Here is a 12,150-nt window from a genome sequence, read left to right on the forward strand (position 1 = left end):
ATCAAGCAGTGTTACTGAACCAAACGTGGGTCCCATCACCTGCACACAGTAAAGCCAATCTCCTGATACCGGGTTGTGGTGAAGGAAAGGGCAGTAGTTTATTTTAAGGTGCCAGACAGGGAGTCCCAGGCATCTAATGCTCAAAAAACCCCCAACTCCCAGATGGATGTCAGGTAAGCAGTTTTAAAGGCAAGGTGAGGGAGTGGGGGGTCGCAGGGCATGTGATCAGCTTATGCACAATTCTCTGGTTGATGGTGAGGTGACAGGGTGGTGTCACAGGGGTTAACATTACTCATCTTCAGGCTCCAGCCGGTCTGGGGGCTGCATGCTCATGGTCATCGTGTAGTTAACTTCTTCCACTTGGTGGGGGTTTTAGCATCTGTAAAACAACTCAGGAAATGTGCATCAGATACTGTTATCTAAGTACTTCAGGGAGGAACTAAAGATTCTGTGACTGCAGTATGGCTGATATACTGTTTAAATTGTTACCAGTTCTCCTGGTTCAGTTGCTACTTTTGTCACTACATGTTCACATCCTTTCAATCATTAATTCTTGAGCCAGGTTTCTGTGACTCAGGGGAGGCCTGGGAGACTACAGCTTTTATACAAAGAAGAGGCAGGCAGAGGGCATGGGGGAAGGGGTCTGTCCCAGGAAGGGCCCATAGGGTTCTGCCCGGTTACAGCAGCTTGTTGTCAGTCTGACACCTCCAGTGGATGGGGATCCCCTTGGTGGAGTGTCCTGGAACAAGGTCTTGCTGGCCACGGTGACATGGGTGACTTAGAGGCAGCTTGACCTGGAACTCTGTGAGGTGTGTCTGAGAGCTGAGTCTGAAGCAAGGGGAGGGAAGCCTCATTCACCCTTGTCCCCCAGCTCCTTCCCCTTCCTCCAGGGCTGGCTGTTCCTATATGAAATCCAGTGTCCTGGGATGAGCAGGGCTCCTTTCCAGAATGATCTGTAGCTTGTTTTCTCACCCCACTGGAAGGCTTCTCCCAAACTCAAAGTTCCCCATGCCAACAGCAAATTATTCCACAAACACATGGAAGTTTCATTTACAAATCTCGTTTTCTTATGTGACTTTCTATCACTTTCCCTGGAGGCTTTTATCTACATAAGCTCTTTTTATAGGTAAACAGGAAGGGAGATTGATTCACTATCCTCAGAAATTAGGAAGAATGCAATTATACAGGCTCTGACACTCCCGCTGACACTCCCATCAGCGCTCAGCCAGCAACTGCCCTGCCCCAAGCTGGACTGTGCTCCCCAGCATCTTCCTGGCAGCCAGGCAGCTCCCTTGAGCCTCTCCCAGGCCCCAAGGACCCCAGCTTCCTTCATTCGTGACCTGGGACTAACCCCTGTCCCAGGGCCCCTCTGAGAGTTAAGTAGCATGAGAGGAATTTCCATGCCTTTGAGTTGTTCCCCTTTGGTCTTGCAGATTTCTGGAAGTCACCACGAGACGCTGGTGTCACCTTAAGCTTTTTAACACTGGGCTACATGTGATTCTGGGTTGGTGTTAATTTAGCCTCAAGACCTATGATTATTTTCCATACAAGAAAGTTATTAAAGGCAGTGGAATTCCACAGAGTCATTTGAAAGATAACACTTTTTTTTTAGACCCTAGAGACAGTGTGAGCCAGGCTAGGATGTCTACTTGTGCTTACCCAGTCTCTAAAGCGCAGTATGCTGGAGGAGAAAAAGTCAAACTATCTGAGATCAAATTCTGACCCTGCAGTGTGACTTAGGGCGAGGTGATTAACCTCTCTGCACTTCTGTTTCCTCATCTGTCAAAGGGGAATGACAATACCTATCTCACTGTGTTGCTGTGAAGATTAAATAAGGAAACAGATGTAAACTCCCTCACACAATACCTGGCACAAAGCAAGGGCTTAGTCAATGAGAATTCTCTTTCTCTTCTGAAATCTGGGGTTGCCTGAGAAGGAGTCTAGCATTAGAGATCTCGCAACATTTCAGCAGAGTTGCTTGAGAGATCAGAAATGTCTGGGAAGGGGCTTAGAAGGGAAAAAGGGTCTATAAGAATGTCACGTGGTCACAAGGAATCAAGGATGTGAGAAGTTCTTTAGCAGAAATTAGGAGATGACCTCTTTCATTTGAATCCTAGTGATGGATGCTTTATGGATGTAAGTATGAGTATAATTACACAGAAATGAAAACCTTTTCCGTTGTGATATAGGAAAACCATCTCCCTGACTTAGGGCCACAGGCTGTAGGCAGCTCAATGCCACTCTCCGGGTACATGGGACCAATCATACATCGTGGTTCAATCTCCTTCATCTGCCCTGGTCTTTGGGAAGTATGTAAATGTCTTCATAAGTGCATGAGAATAACTGCTCAAGACCACTGGTGTGTTTCCCCCAAATCCTCTTGCTCATTAATAAAACAGAAACAACTGAGGTAAAGGGATATTACCCAGGGTCACTGGGAATTGAGTTCCCGTCCAGTGCTCCTCGGACCTGCCAATTGCCAAGGCTAATTTAGGCAGAGACCACCAGCAGCAAGTTCAAGGCCCTGTCAAGAAGGTTTTCTTTTAATAACACCCATCCATACACATGAAACACAGGCTTCCCTGGAATTGTTGAAAGAAAGTAGAGATAAAAATACTTGAACAAGAAAGTTCATTGCAGGGGACTTCCCTTGTGGTCCAGTGGTTAAGAATCCACCTTCCAATGCAGGGGACAAGGGTTCGATCCCTGGTTGGGGAACTAAGATCCCACATGTTGTGGGGCACCTAAGCCCGCATGCTCTAGAGACCGTGCGCCACAACAACTGAGCCCATGTGCTATGGAACCTGCATGCCACAACTAGAGAGAAGCCTGTGTGCTGCAAGGAAGAGCCTGCATGCTGCAACTAAGACCGGATGCAGGGACTTCCCTGGTGGCGCAGCAGTTAAGAATCCACCTGCCAGTGCAGGGGACATGGGTTCGAGCCCTGGTCTGGGAAGATCCCACATGCTGCAGAGCAGCTAAGCCCGTGTGCCACAACTGCTGAGCCTGCACGCCTAGAGCCTGCAAGCCACAACTACTGAACCCGTGAGCCTAGAGCCCGTGCTCCGCAACAAGAGAAGCCACCACAATGACAAGCCCGTGCACCACAATGAAGAGTAGCCCCTGCTCACCGCAACTAGAGAAAGCCCACGTGCAGTAACAGAGACCCAACGCAGCCAAAAATAAATTAAAAAAACAAAAATCTGATGCAGCCAAATAAATAAATAAATATTTTTTTAAAAAAAGAAAGTTCATTCCAGCTTTATTCCAAACAACCCAAATGCCCATCAGCAGGAGAATGGTAAAAAATTGTGGTGTATTTATACAGTGGACTATTACACAGCTATAAAAAAGAGCAGATTTCTGAAGCACACCAAAGTGAACCATTATGCTGAAATAAGCTACATACAAAAAACATATACACTGTCTGATTTTATTTAAATGAAGTTCAAAAAAATCAGCAAAAATAATCTAAGATGACAAAATTGCAAAACAACTATACCACCCCCGCCCCCCCTCCCCCCCAAAAATCTAAGATGATAGAAGTCAGAACACTGGTTACCTTGGGGTGGGGATGGTTACCTTGGACTTGGAAGGGGCACAGAGAACTTCCTGGGGGACATGGGGATGCTCTGTATCTTGATTTGGGTGGTGGTTACATGGTTTATGCATAGGTACAAATTCATAGAGATGTCCACTCAAGATCTGTGCATTTTACTGCATGTAAATAAAAAACTGAAAATTTTAATTATATCAATAAAAATATTGAAAAAGAAAAGAGGAATTGGAGAAGAGTGAATACGTCAAGTTAAATGGGGGCTATCCATGCTGGAGCTGGCCTCAGTCATCAGAAAGCCCAGTAACCTGCTTCTCCGTGCGTTTGTGAGCCTTAGGACTGAGGCTGAACCACATTCCGACCCTGGCACCAGCAACAGACTACTTGCTATTGAATTTATGTCAAACAATGCTTCCAGGCCTTTACTTCAGTTTTGCAGATAATATTAAGCCAAAAATTTTCCCTTTGAAATTCTCCCCATTTCTCCTGAACTCCCTGAACCATTTACCTAGTCACCCCAATAGCCATCTGTGACCCCTACTTGTTTGCACCCCATCAATCACCAAGTCCCATCAATTCTACATCCTTAATAGCTTTAACACTCATCCATTTTTTTCTCTACCTATAATGGCCTAAATCCAGACAGCGTCATCCTCCTAGATTACGCACCAACCTCTACCTGGTCTTCCAGCTTCCCATGGTCTTGTTCTCCTTCAGTGAGCTCCCCACACTGCTAAAGGGATCATTGCCCTAAAATGAGAATCACAAAATACTTGAAAGGATCTCTAAAGCTGCCAGATAGATAGGATGGTCATAAACAGGATGGTCAGGGAAGGTAATATATGAGCAGAAGCCTGAAGGAAGTCATTGCTTGCCACCTCACACTGCACCTGTATCCCATAGTCATTCTCATCTCCTGGCAATTCTGATCTCCTAGAATAGGCTGTGATCCTCCAGCCTCAGGGCCTTTGCATATTCTGCTTCCTCTACCTGCAGTGCTCCAAGCTGTCAAGAACTGTGAAGGGCCTGCAATTTTACCCTACTCGTGGGCTCATAAGTTAACCTGCCACAATTCATGGATATTGGTGGAAGACATGAGACTCCTGGGTCAGAGAAGGACACTTTATTATCCCTAGAAATAGTAGTAGCCAGAGTGTCAGCGTTTTTTCACTGTTTTTCTGACCCCCAGATGACCCATCAGTCATTGGGTCTGACCCCCAGATGACCCACCACCATTCAGTAAGACAGATGAGGTCTAAATAAATAAGTAAACTGTTATGCAAGGAACTGAGACCATAGCAATTAAGATGATAATAGTTGAGACAAGAATCTTTGGAACTGACTGCAATCTTCACAGATCTTTGGCATTGGCAGAGGCCTCCTTAGTAGGTGATGGAAGCCCCACCCTGAACAGTTGCTGCCCTTGAGAATCTGCTCAGGGCCTGGTGGGGAGACTGACACATCTACAGATGAATTGCAAGGCTGTGCTCTTAAGCTCTGGTAGAGATGTGCACAAAGGAAGTGCACAGGATGGACAGGAGGAGGCCACTGGGGCTAAATCTTGACTGAGGGACAGGAATTCCTCCGAAGGACTTAAAAGACTGGTCTTGAAAACAGCACTGCTTATAGGAGGAGGGCAAGTACGTTTCTCAGGCAGGAGCTCCTTAAGTCTCACATTTATGCAATAACTTTGAGTGTTTTTTGGTGGGGCAGGGGGATATGAAATTCTCTACAGATGTGCCCTTGGCTACCTGCCCAGATGAGGTGAAATTCCTCTCAGGTACTGCCTAGCAACCAATGAACGGGAAGAGGAAGCTGCAGGGCTGGGGGTGCAGGGGGGTGCTCTCTGGGGTGGGGTCGCTGTGGTGCTCACAATTCCAGAACAAATCCTCGGCGCCTCTGCAACAGCCAGAATCGAGTCTGGCTCCTCCGGTGAGAGGTGAACATGCCCTGGATTCCGCCAGGCCTGTTCCTCACGCCCAGCTGGCAAGATTTCAGGACCAACGCTGCCACACACTACTCCCCGCTTGCCAGGCAACATAGGACATCCTGGGGCCGGCCATGACCATCTTTGGTTTCTGGAGTCAGGAGGAGCCTGACACATCCCAACCCCACCTGCACTGCCCTCGGGCTGGGCTCTGTCCCTCGACAGCAGAAGGCTCTGCAGAGGTGTGTGTGAAGGGAGCCGCAGACACGTCAAGCCAGCAAGGCCTCAGCGTCGGTCCCCGTCCCCTGCAACTCCTTTATCTGGCAGGTGAAGAAATGGGCACCTGGGAGGGCAGGGAACCTGACCAGGGCGATGTGACTGCTTGGTAGGGAGCTCGCTCATCACCCCAATCCCGTGCTTTACTACCTCTCTTTCTAGCTTTCTCCCAGGTCCCCTGTCAGGGCCCAGCCTTTCACACTGAAGACACCCATGAACTTGTCTCCTTCTCCCTGGACTTCGAGCTCCCTGAGGGAAGAAACAGCACCTTTCCCATCGGGGCACACAGTGAGAGCCCAAGGAAAGCCTGGTGAGGGAGGGGTTAAGTGGACAGAGGCTACAGGCTGGGGGCTATTTTGGGTCATTGCTTTTTAGTCACAAACAAGGGTGTAGCTGGACCCAACTTCAGAAAAAAAAAAAAAAAAGGGTTGTCTTTGTTTAAAAAGTAATGTTATCTGATTCACTTTGTTATAAAGCAGATACCAACACACCATTGTAAAGCAACTATACTCTGGTAAAGATGTTAAAAAAAAAAAAGTAACGTTATAAGTTTAACAAACTCCAATGTTTCCTTTCCAAATCTTTGAGTAGGATTGAGATGATGCCACTTTGATTCCGTGGCTCCTCTTATCCTTCCGTGGCAGCCCACTCCCCAGCTCCATCGTGGTCCTGTCCTCTGCATACTCCTACCCGTTTCAGAAGCAGGATTTGGGGAAGCTGGGCTGAGCGAGTGACTTAGTCACTGGCTGTCCCTCCTCTGTCTCTCTTTCCCTGCCTCTTGGTCAGAGTCAGTCTCTTTCTCTCTCAGCTCTTGGCTGGGCCTGTCCACTTGCTCTTGACGGAGGAGGTGCAAGTCAGACGCTGGGAGAAGGGCAGGGCACAGGACGCAGGGAAATCTCGTGCGTGTCCAGGCTCCCGGGAAGCCCTGCCCCGTGTGGTTCCTGAACGAGCTAGAACCCCCTGCTCTTTTCCACCCCTGAGGAAACAGCTCTCCTGGTGAGGGGGGGGTGAATGAAAAATGTGGCTGCCTTATCAGTAGACAAAGGACGTTCCAGCCATCAAGCGGCTACAGCCACCTCTACAGTGCATCAGGACATCAGGATGGGAAACCCCAGGATACTGGCCTTAGGTAGCAAAGGTGCACATCAAAGGAATGACGTCAGTGAACCCAGGCTCTTGCATCTTCCCATATGCAGAAAAGCACTGAATTCATTAACTTGAGATACTGGTTTTCTTTAATTAACAGAAATCTTCTGATGTTCCAGTTACCTGGTCTTTGTTGCAAAACTCCTATATATCCTGGCCCCTCCCTTACCTCATGGGAACAGTCTCTTAGAACTATCTGAGAGGCTGCCTCCTGGGCTTGGAGTTCTCAGAAAGACCGCCAGGTAACACATAATTCTCAAATTTTAGGTTGTGCTTTTTTTTTTTTTCTCAGCTGATCGGGGAAGGCAGGAGAGGGCCAGATGGAAGGGGTCAAGGCCTTGCCACGTTGCCAGTCCCATCCCTTTTTCATGCCTGAACCCTCTGCTCTGAGCTCTGCCCTCAGCACTGCTGTGTTAACTTTACAGGAAACACGGTTGAGCAGACATCCCCTTAAGACTCTACAGAGTAGCGGGCTGTGCTGCTCCAGCTCCGTGCGTGAAGCCCAGACTCTGCCAGGGTTCTTGCCCCAGAGACTCTCGGTGGTTGGTAGTTGATGGCCATTCGTCTCTTGTAAGAACCTTGTGTGTATTCTTCCCACCTCTTGGGAAATGACCTTTGTGGGCATTAAAAAGTAAAAGTACTTCCAGTTCCCTTCCTGAGCCTCTTAGGCAACATGTAGAAGCTAAATACCAGTTCTAGGGAGGGGTGCTGGTTTGGAGTTTGACCCACAAAGGGCAGGCCCTGTCATGCCCACCCAACTGGTGACATGAAGGTCCTGCCTGGAAAAAGGGAAGGATCAGCCCTGGGCAGCTCTGGGCCTGCAGCAGGCATGGTGTTCACGATCAAGTACCAAGGTAAACAAGAGCATAGCAGTGGGTTAAAGAGATCGTTCATCTTCCTGTCGATGACAGACGTGAGCTTTGGCCCAGGGCCCAAACTCCTTATCCTTGAAAAACACATTTTACATATTGCTGGCAAAAGCAGCCAACCCAGATTAAGCCGCCAGACCTGACTATTTTCGATCTTCCTCCTATTCCTCTTGAAAAATATGAGATAAAGATTTTCTAGGCTGCTTCTTCCCTCTCTCCCCCAAAAGACAATGAGAACCACTAAAAGGTAGGCAGGGGCTCTGTTGGGGGTTTGCTCCCCTCCAGAAAGCCCACTTCAGGCCAGTTCAATAAGGACGAGAGTATTTGCATTTCAGAAGGATTCTTCAGTTTCTAATAGGATTCCTTCAAAAGGCAGATTCCTGAGGACATTTAAGGATTTATTTACAGATCGTTAACTTACTCATCAGAGAGGCTGAAGGGCAGAGAGACTCTGAGCTGACATTTTGGAGGTGCCACCTCAAAGTGTGATCAAGCAGAAAGAAAGATAAAGTGCTTTTGAAATGATAATGTGAAGTAATGGAGACAAGGATTTGTTTCACAGGCACCATTTTAGGAAAACATGTACAGTATAAAGTGAAGTCCAGATGGATTGCTTTACACCGACTATGTAATTAATATTTTAGTGAGGGGGCAACCCTCAGCTGTTGCTATAAAAATTTTCTCGAAACCATCACATAAGTTGGAGCATCATAAAACAGGTTTCTGCCAAGTGCATTGTATTTTTTATCACGAGAACAAGGTTATAAACTTGGAGTTACATTCCTGATTAGGGATTTGACATCAAACATATCAGATATGATTTGATGATTTCTGTCAGAAATGCAAACTGAGGGCTGTAATAAGTTCTCAAGAAAATTTTAACCATGAATCACACAGAAGAAAAGTACAAAGCAGGTTACAATATAAACATGACCTAAAACGCTGACACTTGCAATACACATTGACTTTGCAATACCCTGATTTGTTTTCTCTAGAATTTAGACGAGCCTTTTGGAACCAGATTTTTAAAACAAACTAAGCACGGTCCCTGAGGAGCCTCAGGTGACACCTTTTTTGTTTCTTTCCTAAAGTTCCCTGCCAAAGTTTTCCAAATCATTCCCCTGACCTTAGAGCTGCTGGAAGTGGCACAAGTGGCTTGACAGTTTGTTGACAAGAACAGCAGCACTTCACACTTCATTGGAAACCCACAGAGGCACGTTCCAGGTCATTAACTGACACTTTGAGGAGGAGTTGCTTGCTGCACTGGGGTAGTGGGATTACGGAAAATTTCTTTTACCGTTTTCACAGCCTTTTTTTAAAAAAATTTTTTAACGATTTAAAAAATAGATTACAAGTGCACAGAATGCAAATAATAGAAATTCTTGATTCATGGCACACTCTCAGCATTGTTCCTTGCACGGCTTTATTTTACTTTGTTATTTTTATTCGCTAATGAACACCTGCTGAAACCAATGCCCAACCAAGAACTAGACCATCACCACCATTTTCCCTTGACCTCAGGGCACCCTCTCTATCCCTGTCCTCTGCCTCTCACATAGGTTGCTCCTCTCCTAAATTTGGTGTTTGTCATTCTTTTGCTTTTTAAAATGAATCTTACCAAATACGCTTATACACCTAAATAATATATAATTGGGTTTGCTTGGTTAATAAAATGATTATCACATTGTAGTTTGTTTTCTGTACCCTGTTCTTTTTACTCAACACTGATTCTGAGACATCCACGTGGTAACACCGTAGTTCATTATTTTCACCTCTGTGTTATAGTCCATTGTGTGAGTCTACCAAATTCTATATATATTTTCTCCTGCCAACAGATATTTGGGTCATTTCTATTTCTTTTTCTAAAACAAGCTTTCCTGCTATGAACATTCTCCTATCTATTTCATATTACACAGGTGCTAATGTTTCTTTTGGGTATGTACCTAGATGTGGAATTACTGGGTCTTAACGCGTGAACTTTACAGGTCAATGACAAATTATTTTCCAAAGTGGTTGTATTAATTTACACTCCTACCAGCAATGTGATCACACTGATTCACATTCCCTTCAAACTTGACATGTCAGACTTCTTAACTTTTATCAATAGTTGTAAAATGGTATCTCTGTATGGTTTTCATTTACATTTCTCAAATGTTTCTTTGCTCTATTTCCTTTTCTGTGAGATGCCTGTTTGAATCTTTTGTGCAGTTTTCTATTAGGCTACTTTTCTTTTACTTCTTTGTCTGTAGAAATCTTTATATATTCTGCATGGTAATTCTTTTTGTAGTAATAACTTCTCCCAAGTTGTAGCTTTTATTTTCTTTAAAGTATCTTTTGATCACACGTTTTGATGGCTCATTTTAATGAATCTGAATTTGTTAATATCACCTTTTATGATTATTAAACTTGTCTTGTTTAGAAAATTATTCCTTAATATCAGAAAGACATTCACTTATATTTTCTTCTAAAAGTTAGTGTTTGCTTTGGACATTTAAGCTCTTAATGCTTCTAGATTGGATTTTTATATATGAAGTAAGAGCTGATTTCAATTTTTTGGCCCCATTTGTTTATTAGTGTTTCCTTTTCCCACTACTTCCAGTGTGTCTATACGTCCAGTGTCTTAAAATCTCCCGTATGCACAGGTTTGATTCTGGGCTCTCTGTTGCATCCATCTGTCAGTTTGTTGGTGCAGTCCTGTACCAGAACTACACTACCTTAATTACTATAACTTTATAATAAACCATTGTATCTTCGAGGATAAGCACCCCCCCATTATGTTCCTTCTTCAGTAATATCTTGCTTAACCTTGGTCTTTGGCTCTAAAATTTTATAATTTTCCTCTGTATAAAATCTGCACAACTTTTGTTAGAGTTTTTCCCCTGGAATTTATAATTTTATGCTGATTGTAAATCAGTATTAATATTTAAAAGTAATATTTTGTTTGTGTCTGATATATAGAAATGAAATTGTATTTTTTGTATTCATCATATCGAAGTCTTCTATTAGTCTAATTTATTTTTAGATTCTTTGGGGGATTCCTATGTAGACATTTATCTGTAAATAATGAGTTTTATTTCCTTTTCAACCATTATGTGTTTAAATTTATTTTTCTTGACTTATTGTGCTGTAGAGGGTGTCTATAAAGTACTGAAGTGATGAGAGCACTTTTTTCCTGATTTTCAAAAGAAAACTTCCAATGTTTTCCTACTTAGCATGATTTTTGTTGTAGTAGTTTTATTTAAGATTGGATTCTAGTGAAATATTTGCCGTTTCACACAACATTCTGTTTTCACTCAGTTTGCGAGAACTTAGCCATCAAGCTACTCATAGCTGCAAGAGAGCTGGGAAATACAGTCTTTTAGCTCGTGGCAAAGGGCAAAAGGAGTTCTGTTCATTTGATATAGCAAGTCAGAATGGATATTTGGTTGGTAATGAGTAGGCTCTACCATATCTTGGGGATATTGCCCAGAAACCAAGATGGGCAATTTGGCTAGTATCACTTGGATATCTTGCAAGATTTTAAAATGTCTTAGGCCTTTCTGTGAAATTATAAAAACAAATAATAACATTGCAAAAAAGCTGCAAGTTACTTTCTTAACCCACAGGTCAACCTTGTGTACTTCCTGATCTCAGAGCTCCATTCTGGACCAAATCCAAGACTCTCCTCTTATCAGGGAGGGAAGAGTAGAAATCACATCACTGATCATTTGATTTAAGAGGCTCAAAGTGGAATTACCAGGACCAGAAGTATGAAAACATTCACGGTAGAATGCAAATTCGAAGTCTTAACGGTTGTAATCGTCGGTGTCGTTTGTTACCCCTGCACTTTTACATAACTGACTCTAGGGTGAGAAAACAGTTTACCTTTTGTAATTTCAAGACTCTAGGTATATATCATGAAATAGCCCAGCAAATACGGGCTCCTGAACTGCAGGAACAGTATATCCATCATGTTTGTATCCCTGCATCTAGCAGAGGGCCCAGCACTCAGCAGATCAATATTTGTTGGATGAAACTGTTTTCCAGAAATGTTATTAGCCATTTGTGTTTCTACTTTAAATGTTGTGCATTTACTTTTTTTTTTTTTTTTTTGCGATACGCAGGCCTCTCACTGTTGTGGCCTCTCCTGTTGTGGAGCACAGGCTCCGGAAGCGCAGGCTCAGCGGCCATGGCTCACGGGCCCAGCCGCTCTGCGGCATGTGGGATCTTCCCAGACCAGGTCACGAACCCATGTCTCCTGCATCGGCAGGGGGACTCTCAACCACTGCGCCACCAGGGAAGCCCGCATTTACTTTTTTAATCAATTTGAAATTTATTTGGGGGAATAATATTGAGAATCTAACTTGCTTTTCCCCTATATGTCCAGTTTTCTCAAT

The 12,150-nt window shown here is 44.3% G+C and overlaps 1 long non-coding RNA gene across 1 annotated transcript; it reads right to left on the reverse strand.

Annotated features, from left to right (window-relative positions):
* Nucleotides 1–73: 73 nt before the first annotated feature.
* LOC113629462 (uncharacterized) lies at nt 74–11,869 on the reverse strand. The gene is made up of 2 exons (XR_003436553.1): nt 3,583–11,869; nt 74–379 (listed from the first exon to the last, which is right to left on the reverse strand). It is a non-coding gene; the product is annotated as an uncharacterized LOC113629462 (long non-coding RNA).
* Between the last annotated feature and the right edge of the window lie 281 nt (nt 11,870–12,150).

Source organism: Aethalodelphis obliquidens, unplaced genomic scaffold, assembly GCF_003676395.1.
Source record: "Aethalodelphis obliquidens isolate GAN/ISIS:26980383/991018 unplaced genomic scaffold, ASM367639v1 scaffold27, whole genome shotgun sequence".
NCBI classification, from domain to species: Eukaryota; Metazoa; Chordata; class Mammalia; order Artiodactyla; family Delphinidae; genus Aethalodelphis; species Aethalodelphis obliquidens.